Raw genomic sequence first — 14327 nt, 5'->3', positions numbered from 1 at the left:
GTCCGTCCGTCCGATGCGATCACTTTTTTGGGAGTGATTATCACATCGACAAGAAAACCTAAATCGGGCAAGGTAGAAGAATCTTTTTACCCATTCGCCAAGTGTACAAGTTAGGTGGGTCGACAACATATTCCTGCCATGTGACGCACATGCAGTCACCACTGTCGTATAGAATATATCAGACGTGTTTTCTTGTGGAGGAATCGGTTGATCTATGACCTTGCGATCAAATGTTTTCGGTTCCCATTAGAGAGGCACGTCATTTCGTCTACTAATCCCACGCTTTTGCGGTGCGGTCGCAAAACACAGACATTAAACTTATTACAGTGAACAGAGACGTCAATGAACGAATGGACAGATCATAACTTTGCGAAAATAAAATTTTCACCCAAGGAAGACTTGAACCAAGGACCTCTCGCTCTGCAGCTGTTCACGCTAACCACGGGACCACGGTACTCTCAACCTAGTTTCGACCTTGTATTGCTTATGTTGCACATAGACTACTCAGTTTATATATTTTTCTTTTTTTTCATAGTTCCACATAACTTCTTCCTGTTTTCTCGATTGATCTGTGTTCAGTTTTTCAAAGCCTATCCACTGTGCCAACTTATAACTAAATCTGAAGGGGGTGCGATGGGAGGATCCCTTGTTAGTAGGAAGGTTCAATTTTTTTATATCACGTTCGTCAGTAAATACCACTATGGTGCTTCTAGAATTACTGGAAGATGCCTGAATTCTAGAATACGTATGGACGCGGACGGACCGGTAGCATAAATGTTTCTTACCTTAGTATCAAAGAACGGCGATCGCACAAATGTAAACAACTATTTTGAAAGGCATCTATCGGATGTCAGTAGCTGTGGGAATGAAGGGTGCCAAAACTAGGTCCCATTAACATAATACCCAGAAATATTCTGAAAATTAAAAGAAATACTTGTAACTAAATGCAATGAAAAATCTGAATTGCTAGTGTACCTCTCTGTGAATAATGTGTAGGAAGTTATTAAAGAGCGAAAAGAGAAATTCTGCAGCAAAAACGACAACACAGGAAGTACCTCCAACAAAGCAAAGGAAATCGAATTGACTCCGTAATGAAGACTGATACGTCACTCCGAAGCGGCAAAAGGAGGAGCAGGGGTTTCACTGATGAACTTATTCTTCAGCTGAATAGGTTCCGCTGTCCGCGCGAAATGAGCCACTTACAGCCATTTCATCTACCTGTGAACAGCAAAGCGACTCTCTGGGCATCGAGCACGACACTAAGTACGCAAGCTTCACCGTATTTAACCGAACAGTACAAATGAATTTCGCGTTCATGATCGTGAACCAGCGGGCTTATTGTAAAAGAGACTCTGTAATTTAATCGAACTTAAATACTCAACTAATGAATATCTGTAACTCTTAGTAGTAATACCCATTTAAAAATGAGGTTGTCTATTCGCAGAACTAACTCCGTCTAATAGAAAACTCTCAGTTACTGTTACACTGACAGGAAAAAGTCGTAACACAAAAAAATTAATGTAGCGTAATGACATTTTTGGAATACATTTGTCTAGGTAACATGTTTAAGTGATTAACATTACAAGATCATATAAGATAAGCCACTGCAAACGTGAAATGGTGATGCATTAATGGCCGGCAGAGTATTGAATGCACGCATGCAGATGTGCATGCATTGTGTTGTACAGCTGCCGCACTTGTGCGACGGAGTTCCACGACTGTTGCACTTCGCCAGTCAGTGCAGGGACTGTTAAGGCTGGCTGTGAATGACGGTGGAGGCGATGATTTCCCATATGTGCTCGATTGCAGACGAATCTGGTGATCGTGCGGGCTAAGGCAGTATACCGGCACTCTCTAGAGTATGTTGGGTTACAACAGTGGTATGTGGGCGAGCGTTATACTGTTGGAAGACACCTCTTGGAACGCTGTTCACGAATGGAAGCACAACAGATGGACTCACCAGATTGACGTACATACACTACTGGCCATTAAAATTGCTACAACAAGAAGAAATGCAGATGATAAACGGTTATTCATTGGACAAATATATTATACTAGAACTGACATGTGATTACATTTTCACGCAATTTGGGTGCATAGATCCTGAGAAGTCAGTACCCAGAACAACCACCTCTGGACGTAATAACGGCCTTGATACGCCTGGGCATTGAGTCAAACAGAGCTTGGATGGCGTGTACAGGTACAGCTGCCCATGCAGCTTCAACACGATACCACAGTTCATCAAGAGTAGTGACTGGCATATTGTGTCGAGCCAGTTGCTCGGCCACCATTGACCAGACGTTTTCAGTTGGTGAGAGATCTGGAGAATGTGCTGGCCAGGGCAGCAGTCGAACATTTTCTGTATCCATAAAGGCCCGTACAGGACCTGCAACATGCGGTCGTGCATTATCCTGCTAAAATGTAGATTTTCGCGGGGATCGAATGAAGGGTAGAACCACGAGTCGTAACACATCTGAAATGTTTAAAGTGCCGTCATTGCGAACAAGAGGTGACCTAGACGTGTAACCAATGGCACCCCATACCATCACACCGGTTGATACGCCAGTATGGCGATGACGAATACAAGCTTCCAATGTGCGTTCACCACGATGTCGCCAAACACGGATGCGACCATCATGATGCTGTAAACAGAACCTGGATTCATCCGTAAAAATGACGTTTTGCCATTCGTGCACCCAGGTTCGTCGTTGAGTACACCATCACAGGCGCTCCTGTCTGTGATGCAGCGTCAAGGGTAATCGCAGCCATGGTATCCGAGCTGATAGTCTATGCTGCTGCAAACGTCGTCGAATTGTTCGTACAGATGGTTGTTGTCTTGCAAACGTCCCCATTTTTTGACTCAGGGATCGAGATGTGGCTGCACGATACGTTACAGCCATGCGGATAAGATGCCTGTCATCTCGACTGCTAGTGATACGAGGGCGTTGGGATCCAGCACGGCGTTCCGTATTACCCTCCTGATCCCACCGATTCCATATTCTGCTAACAGTCATTGGATCTCGATCAACGCGAACAGCAATGTCGCGATACGATAAACCGCAATCGCGATAGGCTACAATCCGACCTGTATCAAAGTCGGAAAGGTGATGGTACGCATTTCTCCTCCTTACACGGGGCATCACAACAACGTTTCAACAGGCAACGCCGGTCAACTGCTGTTTGTGTATGAGAAATCGGTTGGAAACTTTCCTGATGTCAGCACGTTGTAGGTGTCGCCATCGGTGCCAACCTTGTGTGAATGCTCTGAAAAGCTAATCATTTGCATATCACAGCATCTTCTTCCTGTCAGTTAACTTTCGCGTCTGTAGCACGTCATCTTCGTCGTGTAGCAATGTTAATGGCCAGTACTGTATTTACAGTCAGAGTGTGTGGGATAAACACGAGAGTGCACCTGCTGTCATACGAAATCGCAACCCAGACAACAACTCCCAGTGTGTCTAGCATGCAGAAAAGTTGGTTGGGGGCTCTCAACTTACCGCCTTCTGACCCAACACACGGCCATCACTGGCACCAAGGCAGAACCAGTTTCCAATAGAAAACAAAACATACCTCCACTTTGCTCTCCAGTGAGCTCTCACTTGACTCGCCTGAAGTCGCAAATGTCAGTGGTTTGTGTTCAGTGGAATGCACGCTCTAGGGCGTCTGGGTCGGAGATGTCCTCGAAATAACCGGTTTGTAACAGTTCATTGTGTCAGTGTAACGCGAACTGCTGCTCAGATTCCGGCTTCAGATTCAGTACAATGCATTAGACCCATACGCCACTTCCTTCTAGGTAGTGCCATGTTTCCGTCTGGAGCCTGGTCTTCTTGCGACAGTACGTTCCCGTGGCGCCTGCTACCAGCAATCAAGTGCAGTGGCTACGTTCCTGCCAAGTCTTTCTGAAGTATCGCAGAAGAAACATCTAGCTACTAGTAGCACGACCTCGATCAAACTTCGAGAAGTTCTGATAATGGTGTCTTTGTTGCCTTAACGGCATTCTTGGCTAGCATCAACTCACCACGTCCAATACCAAAAGTAACTAACGCTCACGACCTTAAAGTAAATCTGATTTTCGTCCTCATATCGGCGCTAGTAGCGCCACTCTTATGCCACCAGTGGGAAATTTGAATAGACATCATTTTTTACATGTAGAAACACGTCTACCAACTTTCGTTTATGTTGCACAACTCCTTCTTGGTGTTTCGCCTTTTTTCCGTCAGTGTATTTTTTTAGCACACGGAGGCTTCCTGCAGCACTGAATCGTACGGCACAGTCAAACTATTTGTTTATACAAAAAATAGTGACTGCGGATTTTTAAGAGTTTCCAACTGTAACAGTTACTGTGATAGCCTATGCCAGTGGTTAAAATTTGCTGTTACTGTTATTTGGCTTTACAGTGGAATTTAAGCAATATATTATATTTTGTGTGATTTATTCTAGAAGGCGCTTTCTTTTTTGCACTGACTTGATGGCTTCCATCACTTGAACCACGATTTCTCTTGGTTTCCGTCTACAAATTTTACCCTATTGCTATTTTCTTGAGTTCTACCGTCGAACGAGGTAGCGCAATAGTGAAGATACTGAACTCGTTTTCGAGATTGTCTAGCTATTCTGACTGAGGATTTTCGTGATTTCTCTAAGTCACTTGCGGAAAGTGCTGGGCCGGTTTAATTAAGAATAATGCCCATTTTTACCCCAGCCGGCCGGAGTGGCCGTGCGGTTCTAGGCGCTACAGTCTGGAACCGAGCGACCGCATCGGTCGCAGGTTCGAATCCTGCGTCGGGCATGGATGTGTGTGATGTCCTTAGGTTAGTTAGGTTTAATTAGTTCTAAGTTCTAGGCGACTGATGACCTCAGAAGTTAAGTCGCATAGTGCTCAGAGCCATTTGAACCATTTTTTTGTTACCCCATCCTCTTCCTCATACGTCAGTACTTTTGTTGTAGTGACCAACCGAGAAGGTTGGCGTTGTGGTTATGCACTGCATTCGCATTAGGGAGAAACAGGGTCAGACTCTAGATTTACGTTTCTGCAAATTCACTGATTCACTGTAGACGAATGCTATGTTGATCCTTTAAAAAGACGCGGGTGATTTCTTTCTCCATACGTATACAGTGCCTGTTTCTGATCCATCCCTAATGACTTCGTTGTGGACGCAATACTATGCTTAAACCTTCCTTTTACCTTTCTGTAATCGCTGCTTAACAATTAACTTGTTCTCACTGATTTATATCCTTCCGCTGATGCCCACAGGAAGTCACGGATATATTGAAAATTTGATTACTCTGAAGCTCTCGATATATATTGTAGATGCCTCTCAACCAATATTCTCAGCAAAGAAACGCCTTATTCGGATCTTTTCTCTTTCTTCATTTCCTTGGGTTGCTCAAGTTCAGGTATAATAGACACCTCCCGAGTGTTTACATCAGACACATTACGTTCCCAACTCGTATCTTGGGCTTTTATACAAATATTTTAAATAACTTACAGACAAGAAGTTGTTAATACGAACAACCTCATATGTCATTGGTTTACATTTGAGATGCAAGATGACTCGAGGTACAAGTATTCAGTAATTAGGTACCCACAGATGGTATCAAATGTCCACTCAGGGATAAATCAATACAAATGGGTTAGAAGAAAGTGGTCAATGAGAGATGAGATGGTACTAGTTATATCCAAAGTGTGTTCAGGAGGGTTGACGTTTGACGACATTTTGACAATAACGTTGGGTGGTTGCTGCTTATACCACTGTTGTTGTTATGGTCTTCAGTCCAGAGACTGGTTTGAAGCAGTTCTCCATGTTACTCTATCCTGTGCAAGCTTCTTCATCTCCCAGTACCTACTGCAATCTATATCCTTCTGAATCTGCTTAGTGTATTCATCTCTTGCTCTCCCCCTACTATTTTTACCCTCCACGCTGCCCTCCAATACTAACTTGGTGATCCCTTGATGCCTCATAACATGTCCTACCAACCGATCCCTCTTCTAGGCAAGTTGTACCACAAATTTCTCTTCTCTCCAATCCTATTCAGTACCTCCTCATTAGTTATGTGACCTACCCGTCTAATCTTCAGCATTCTTCTGTAGCACCACATTTCGAAAGCTTGTAACCTCTCCTTGTCTAAACTATTTATCGTCCACGTTTCGCTTCAATACATGGCTACACTCCATACAAATACTTTCAGAAACGACTTCCTGACACATAAATCTATACTCGATGTTAACAAATTTCTCTTCTTCAGAAACGCTTTCCTTGCCATTGCCAGACTACATTTTATATCCTCTCTACTTCGACCATCATCAGTTATTTTGCTCCCCAAATAACAAAACTCCTTTACTACTTTAAGTGTCTCATTTCCTAATGTAATTCCCTCCGCATCACCTGATTTAATTCGACTACATTCCATTATCCTCGTTTTCCTTTTGCTGATGTTCATCTTATATCTACCTTTCAAGACACTGTCCATTCCATTCAACTGCTATTCCAGGTCTTTTGTTGTCTCTGAAAGAATTACTATGTCATCGGAGAACCTCAAAGCTTTTATTTCTTCTCCATGGATTTTAATACCTACTCCGAATTTAGTTTGTTTCCTTTACTGCTTGCCCAATATACAGATTGAATAACAGGGGGGTCAGGCTACAACCCTGTCACAATCCCTTCCCAACCACTCCTTCCCTTTCATGCCCCTCGACTCTTATAACTGCCATCTGGTTTCTGTTCAAATTGTTAATAGCCTTTCACTACTTGTATTTGACCCCTGCAACCTTCAGAATTTGAAAGAGAATATTAAAGTCAACATTGTCAAAAGCTTTCTCTAAGTCTACAAATGCTAGAACCGTATGTTTACCTTTCCTTAATCTATTTTCTAAGATAAGACATAGAGTCAGTATTGCCTCACGTGTTCCAACACTTCTACGGAATCCTAACTGATCTACCCCGAGGTTGGCTTCTCCAGTTTTTCCATTCGTCTGTGAAGAATTCGTGTTTGTATTTCGCAGCCGTGAAATATTAAACTGATAGTTCGGTAATTTTCACGTCCGTCATCGCCTGCTTTCTTTGGGATTGGAATTATTATATTCTTCTTGAAGTCTGAGGGTATTTCGCCTGTCTCATACATCTTGCTCACCAGATGGTAGAGTTTTTCCAGGGCTGGCCCTCCCAAGGCTATCAGTAGTTCTAATAGTATGTTGTCTCCTCCCGGGGCTTGTTTCGACTTAGGTCTTTTAGTGCTCTGTCAAACTTTTCCCGCAGTATCATATCTCCCATTTCATCTTCATCTACATCCTCTTCCATTTCCATAATATTGTCCTCAAGTATATCGTGCTTTTATAGACCCTCTATATACTCCTTCCATCTTCCTGCTTTCCCCTCTTTGCTTAGAACTGGGTTCCCATCTGACCTTTTGATATTCATGCAAGTGGTTCTCTTTTCTCCAAAGGTCTCTTTAATTTGCTGTAGGCGGTATCTATCTTATCTGAATTTTTATATTTTCTCCATTCATCAACTAAATTCAATATATTTTCTGTTACCCAAGTATTTCTACTAGCCCTCGTCTTTTCACCTACTCTCTGCTACCTTCACTATTTCGTCTCTCAAAGCTACCCCTTCATCTTCAATTGCATTTCTTTCCCCCATTCTTGTCACACGTTCCTTAATGCTCTCCCTGAAACACTCTACAACCTCTGGTTCTGTCAGTTTATCCACGTCCCATCTCCGCAAATTCCCACCTTTTTGCAGTTTCTTCATTTATAGTCTACAGTTCATAACCAATAGATTGTGGTCAGAGTCCACATCTGCCCCAGGAAATTTAAAACCTGGTTACTAAATCTCTGTCTTACCATTATATAATCTATAAGAAACCTTCCAGTATCTCCATGCATCTTCCATGTACACAACCTTCTTTCATGATTCTTGAACCAAGTGTTAGCTATGATTAAGTTATGCTCTGCGCAAAATTCTACGAGGCGGCTTCCTCTTTCATTCCTTACCCCCATTCCATATTCACCTACTACGCTTCCTTCACTTCCTTTTCCTGCTATAGAATTCCAGTCACCCATGACTATTAAATTTTCGTCTTCACTGTCTGAATAATTTCTTTTATCTCATCATACATTTCATCAATCTCTTCGTCATCTGCGGAGCTAGTTGGCATATAAACTTGTACTACTGTGGTAGGCGTGGGCTTCGTATCTATCTTGGCCACAATAATGCGTTCATTATCCTGTTTGTAGTAGCTTACCCGCGCTCATATTTTTTTATTCATTATAAAACCTACTTCGGCACTACACCAATTTGATTTTGTACTTATAACCCTGTATTCACCTGACCGGAAGTCTTGTTCATCCTGCCACCGAACTTCACTAATTTCCATGATATCTAACCTTAACCTATCCATTTCCCTTTTTAAATTTTCTAACCTACCTGTCCGAGTAAGGGACCTGACATTCCACGCTCCGATCCGTAGAACGCCAGTTTTCTTTCTCCTGATAACGACGTCCTCTTGAGTAGTCCCCGCCCGGAGATCCGAATGGGGGACTATTTTACCTCCGGAATATATTCCCCAAGAGGACACCATCATCATTTAACGATACAGTAAAGCTGCATGCCCTCGGAAAAAATTACGGCCGTGGTTTCCCCTTGATTTCAGCCGTTCGCAGTACCGGCACAGCAAGGCCGTTTTGGTTAGTGTTACAAAAACCAGATCACTCAATCAACCAGACTGTTGCCCCTGCAACTACTGTAAAGGCTGCTGCCTCTCTTCAGGAACCACATGTTTGTCTGGCCTCTCAACACATACCCCTCCGTTGTGGTTGCACCTACGGTACGGCTATCTGTATTGTTGAGGCACACAAGCCTCCCCACCAACGGCAAGGTCCATGGTTCATGGGTGGAGGATTACACCATTAAACATGGTTTTCATCTTGTATGGTAGGCTATTGTTCTAACAGTTCTACATGTCTGGTTGGGAAAAAAGCAGCCACGACAGTGTAAATGGTCCGTAATAAAGTTGCCATAATCTATAGCTGGATCCTGGAAAGACATAGAAAAGGAAAATACGTTCTGCACGGCTAGACGTAGTACGGAACGCAATAGAAATCACCAAACGTGTGATTAACAGTCTGACACCACTCAAAAAATCTTTATGAAATTATGTTCAATTTAGCAGTTCACATTCCAGTGAACTCCCTATTAGAAGAACTCCACAAAAAGCCTCTGCGAAAAGTTTAACGTGTTTGTTAGACTTGTTCCAACTGTTGCCTTATCTCAGTCTGTCCTTTATTAAACTTGCATGAAATCATGCACATGAAGTCTGCTAGTTGTCTATCTATTCCTGTTGAGTACCACATACGTTTCCAGCGCGTCAGATACCCTACAAGTGACCTATCCCTACAGATCATTCTCCCAGTACATCGCGCGTTACAACCATGTGTATGATCTTATGAAGTTTCCTTGTAAGTTCGGAGGTCACCAGTACAACTAGGTGTCTCTGTTGGTTAGGTGTGGGCGGTGATTCTCTGCCAAAGATGAGTACAAGTGCAGCAGAGAAGGCAGATCGTGGATACAAGAAACCCTGTATTGCTGTTTAATTCATTAAACGTTTATGCTGTTAACTGTCGATGGCGAGCGCAGCAGATGCGCCGTCACGGCGTCTCTCTTTACGCCGATCTCCGGCTCCGCCTTGAAGCTGATAGCTACGAGTTCCTGCCTAGCTGTTCGACTACCACCTCCTGGTTCAGGGCTGCTCAAGGCTGAATTTACAGAAGAGGTCACATTTGTGTGTCACGCGGGAATTTCTGGAACCCAGGCCGATGACCGAGGTCCAGGGTCGTCACGCAGTAGTCAATAAAGCTATAGAAACTTCCTGAATGTGGATCAGCATCCCAGGCCATTGACACATGGAAGTGTGACAACATTGAAGCGTCTTCCACTTGCTGAAGTTGCTGAACTAGCAGGGAGCCGTCTGACGGCGGTCAATGTTCGCATCCTGGCAATCTGTCTCCAGCTCCAAACACTGCTATGATCTGAAACTTCCTGGCAGATTAAAACTGTGTGCCCGACAGAGACTCGAACTCGGGACCTTTGCCTTTTGCGGGCAAGTACTCTAGCATCTGAGCTACCGAAGCACGATTCACGCCTGGTACTCACAGCTTTACTTCTGCCAGTACCTCGTCTCCTACCTTCCAAACTTTACAGAAGCTGTCCTGCGAACCTTTCATATTAGCGCACACTCCGCTGCAGAGTGAAAATCTCATTCTGGAAACATCCCCCAGGCTGTGGCTAAGCCATGTCTCCGCAATATCCTTTCTTTCAGGAGTGCTAGTTCTGCAAGGTTCGCAGGAGAGCTTCTGTAAAGTTTGGAAGGTTGGAGACGAGGTACTGGCAGAAGTAAAGCTGCGAGTACCGGGCGTGAGTCGTGCTTCGGTAGCTCAGATGGAAGAGCACTTGCCCGCGAAAGGCAAAGGTCCCGAGTTCGAGTCTCGGTCGGGCACACAGTTTTAATCTGCCAGGAAGTTTCATATCAGCGCACACTCCGTTGCAGAGTGAAAATCTCATACTGCTATGATCTATCCCGTTGCATTCTCGACCCCACCCCCTCTCCCCTGGCACCCTAAGAAAAATCTGGCTCTCTGGATTCCTGTTGGTAACTGGTTGTAAGGTAAGCACGGAGTCATTTACAAGTATTTACACTTTACTTCACTTCCAGTGACACTTGTTCGTTTACCCTATTTACACTTCTTTTGCGGCTTAACTAGCACTTGGTGCACACGCTGTGTTTACAAATCAAATGAAATCACAATTGCGGATGAGGACACGCATCAGCTGTAGAATGGAATGACGACGAGACACGAACCTGGATTTCCCGTTTATGGCGAGCGGTCAACTTACAATTTGGCTATCCGTGCACGACTCACAGCCAGACCCAAACTTCCATATGTTGCCAACCAAGTGTCTGCGAATTGTACTCGTACGTCCATTATGTGTATTCCCGTACAGGTCGCTCGGCCGGTATCGGCAGATAAACACGATACTGCAGTGCCTGTGTCATTCTGATTACGACGCGAAGTTCGTTTGGACATGCATAAGGAACTTTGCATCGCAATCAGAATAACACAGGCACTGCAGTATGGTATCACTGTGTTTACGGTTTATTATTGATTCTGTGCTTTGTCAGACTGTTCCTCGTTGTTTCTGTCATTAGTCATTACTGGTATAATCCTGTAGGTTGAACGTTCACAGGGATGGAATTTGTGCAATTTTCTGCTTGAGCTGCTTGTAAGCAACAACTGTTATGGGCAAAATCATGCAAACAACTGCTACAGTTTTAAGTTGTCGATGACATTCTGTACCATAGCTTCTTACATTCTCTTGACGTTGCTCCATTGGTATGTGGACTTTTTGCATAGCTAACATCTGATCTATGTCGGCGAACAGTGTCGAGTCTAAATTTCTCAAATAAGTCTACATCTACATCTACATCTACATCCATACTCCGCAAGCCACCTGACGGTGTGTGGCGGAGGGTACCTTGAGTACCTCTATCGGTTCTCCCTTCTATTCCAGTCTCGAATTGTTCGTGGAAAGAAGGATTGTCGGTATGCTTCTGTGTGGGCTCTAATCTCTCTGATTTTATCCTCATGGTCTCTTCGCGAGATATACGTAGGAGGGAGCAATATACTGCTTGACTCTTCGGTGAAGGTATGTTCTCGAAACTTTGACAAAAGCCCGTACCGAGCTACTGAGCGTCTCTCCTGCAGAGTCTTCCACTGGAGTTTTTCTATCATCTCCGTAACGCTTTCGCGATTACTGAATGATCCTGTAACGAAGCGCGCTGCTCTCCGTTGGATCTTCTCTATATCTTCTATCAACCCTATCTGCTACGGATCCCACACTGCTGAGCAGTATTCAAGCAGTGGGCGAACAAGCGTACTGTAACCTACTTCCTTTGTTTTCGGATTGCATTTCCTTAGGATTCTTCCAATGAATCTCAGTCTGGCATCTGCTTTACCGACGATCAGCATTATACTGTATGTTTATGTTTGCTGTGAAGTTCCCTTTGCTTCCGCAGCAGTTTTCTAACTCGGTTGCTGTACCACGGTGGCTCTTTTCCATCTCTTACGATCTTGCTTGGCACATACTCATCCAACGCATTATGTACGACGGTTTTGAACTTTGTCCACTGATCCTCAACACTATCTGTACTTGAGACAAAACTTTTGTGTTGAGCCGTCAGGGACTCTGAAATCTGCTTTTTGTCACTTTTTCTAAACAGAAAAATCTTCCTACCCTTTTTAATATTCCTATTTACGGCTGAAATCATCGATGCCGTAACCGCTTTATGATCGCTGATTCCCTGTTCTGCATTAACTTTTTCAAATAGTTCGGGTCTGTTTGTCACCAGAAGGTCTAATATGTTATCGCCACGGGTCGGTTCTCTGTTTAACTGCTCAAGGTAGTTTTCAGATAAAGCACTTAAAAAAAATTCACTGGATTCTTTGTCCCTGCCACCCGTTATGAACGTCTGAGTCTCCCAGTCTATATCCGGCAAATTAAAATCTCCACCCAGAACTATAACATGGTGGGGTTTTCAGAGGGTAGGATCTCCAACAACAGGTCTGGTAGGTAAATTAATGTGTGGATGGTATTTAGGGTGGTGCTTCCAGTGATGGTGGCAAGTAGCCGTAAAGTTTGTCTGGAAATATAGCATATGGTGCTATTGATCACTAAACCTAGACCTTGCTGTTCTACACACTGTGCATCACTGTAACTTCCTTTTTCCTAGTAAGTAAAAATGGTTATCACTGGGTTTCCACAGAGTATAATCAATGTAATCCTATCCTTTGGAAAAATTCCTTTTATGTGTGATTACCTCTTTAAGACATTCTGTCACGGATTTCTGGGAGTGAAACAAGGTAAACTCACACGACATGGGAATGGTGTGTACCCACCATGTGGGGCAGATGGTGATTGGACCTTCTCAACAGCGCGGTAATACCTGAGTGGAGAGCAGTGTGTAGAGATCTCTGGCTAATATGACCCATCATCTTTCTTGAAGAAACTAATATAGCAAGAAAATCTTTTCCCTTGAAACTAAAGGCCCACGACTAATGCACACACATATATACACTCGCGTTCAGTGGCAACGTACCTGCTGTTACAAGCCTGCACCGAATGGTTCTACTTTCACATCAAACAGAAGTATACTCTTTACAAATTAATAAACATATAGACCACGCAACACTGATGTTGTCTTGTCAGCCAGAGCTCTAAGTTTCTACTCCCGTTAACGACATCACAAACAAAGAACTTACTGAAAAGATCCTTCACCTAGTACATAAACGAAATGTTATCTTTACACTTACTTGACAGCCTCTTTCATAAAAACAATCATAACCATAGCACATATACACACATAACCCTAGGAAGTAAATACATAAATTCACATGCATATTGTGTCTCTAGTTATCTTGCAATCTTCTTGCTAGCTTATTATCTCTGATCGTGGCCTAAGCGCATAGCAATTTGTCGGAATAACTACAGTAGTTTTTCTTACCTAATGTTATCCTTCTTTTCATTTTTGCCAACCACTCCCCCCAACCCCAGCCCCCACCCCTCCTCCTCCTGAAGCTGCCGTCAGAAATGAAGGCAACGCCACTGCTGTGCCATTTTTGAAAGGGTGGACATGACTTAGGTGGACCACTGTCAAGTGTTTTGGAAGTTGTATTTTAATATCAACAGTTGACATCATTTCTGTCATTTCATAGTTTTGTCTGTAACACATAATAATTTTTTTAATCTGTCCATTTAGTACGTAGTGGCTACTTAGCACAACCCACTGTCTGACAGGATACTTGCTTTTTCGATGTTGGTAATTTTCTATCGTTCCAAGGATTTAATCTTCATCTTTTTAAGATGGCGCCAAATTTTTTTAAACTTTTTCGAGAAAATTTTTACTACTGGCACATTTTATCCTGGAGGCGTCCTACATAGCTCAAAAGAAGACGGCATTTTCTGACTGAAAACAACCTCATAGGGGGATAAGCCTGTACTCTCATGAAAGTTTGAGTCATATGCCGCCACTACATAAGGGAGTAGAGAGTACTAGTCCTGATGACTCGTAAGTACAAAGGCTGTTCGGAAAGTAAGAAAAGATCAGTCACGAAATGGAAACCATAGTGCAAATTCCATGAAACTTTGCACAGATGTGTTTGACAGTGTCTCTGGTATGCCAGTATATAGCGCACGCAGTGAGCGCGTAGAGAAATAGCTGGAAGTGGTAACTAAATAGTATCTCCCACCAAGTGTGGGAGGTCGACAGAGAGATTT

Source organism: Schistocerca cancellata, chromosome 4, assembly GCF_023864275.1.
Source record: "Schistocerca cancellata isolate TAMUIC-IGC-003103 chromosome 4, iqSchCanc2.1, whole genome shotgun sequence".
Classification (NCBI taxonomy): Eukaryota; Metazoa; Arthropoda; class Insecta; order Orthoptera; family Acrididae; genus Schistocerca; species Schistocerca cancellata.
The sequence above is the reverse complement of the archived record's forward strand: the minus strand, read 5'-3'. Positions refer to the sequence as shown.